The sequence below is a fragment of the Myotis davidii genome, unplaced genomic scaffold (assembly GCF_000327345.1).
Source record: "Myotis davidii unplaced genomic scaffold, ASM32734v1 scaffold855, whole genome shotgun sequence".
NCBI classification, from domain to species: Eukaryota; Metazoa; Chordata; class Mammalia; order Chiroptera; family Vespertilionidae; genus Myotis; species Myotis davidii.
The window spans coordinates 308843-309921 of record NW_006286978.1 but is presented as its reverse complement, the minus strand read 5'-3'; the positions used below and the strand labels follow the sequence as shown (position 1 = coordinate 309921).

The window sequence follows — 1079 nt, the reverse complement described above, 5'->3', positions numbered from 1 at the left end:
GGGGTGGAGGTGGGGCTGCAGAGAGAGGGAGGTCTTATCACCTTTGGAATATCCAGGCAACTCCCTTGACCTCTGTTTCCTCATCCGTGAGAAATGGGAATGGAAATGGTAATAGCTACTCACTGGGATGCTGGGATGTTTGAAAGATATGATACCCTTGGTTGGTGATAGATAAGCTTCAGGCTCTTTTCAGGCAGTCTTATGAAATTGTTAAAGAGCCTGGATTCGGGGGCCAGGCTGTCCAGGTTCAAATCCCGGCTCGATTTTCTAGCTGTGTGATGTGTGGTGTTGGGTGAGTCACTTAAAATCCCTGATCCTTAGTTTTCCCATCTTTATTTTATTTATTTTTTAAATATATTTTTATTGATCTCAGAGAGGAAGGGAGAAGGAGAGAGAGAGATAGAAACATCAATGATGAGAATCATTGATTGGCTGCCTCCTGCACGCTCCACACTGGTGATCGAGCCTGCAACCCAGGCATATGCTCTGACCAGGAATCAAACCCTGAGCCAAACCAGCTAGAGTACTTTTCTCATCTTTAAATTAGACATTACAATAGTACGCACTTCATACATGAGGATTAAATGAATGAATTCACATGAAGTGCTTACACCCACACCCAGCACATAATTTGCTAATATTGTATGGCAGACTCATTTGTATCAACAGGTATTGATCAAGACCTCCCTCATCATGATGTCTACCATTCTTTCATTACTTTCTGTGTGAGGTGTTTGACATACACCAGCCATATTTGACAGCAGATGTCAGGTCTCGGATAGGGCAAGAGCTTTCTCCCTCATCACACAGCCAGGAAATGGGGTTGGGATGTGGGCTTGGGCGTGGCCGGGGACTTCTTGCACAGTCAACCTTCCGTGTACCTTCTGGGAGGAACCTCAGAGCAATTTAGCCACATCTGCCAATGGGCAGCAGCTGGAAATGTTTGCTATTTTTATTGTCATCTACCCTGTCCCCGCATTGTGCCTGGGGGCCCACAGCGGGTGCTGTCCCCCATGTGCACATGTCGGGGGTCAGCGGCAGCTCTCAGTGTCTTCCACATGCCACTCACAGGTGACGTA

General features: G+C 46.9%; 1 protein-coding gene across 1 annotated transcript in view; it reads left to right on the top strand.

Annotated features, from left to right (window-relative positions):
• SLC35A2 (solute carrier family 35 (UDP-galactose transporter), member A2) overlaps positions 1-1079 on the top strand; it is a 9345-nt gene that overhangs the window by 5804 nt on the left and 2462 nt on the right. The gene's annotated exons all lie outside the window — the stretch shown is intronic.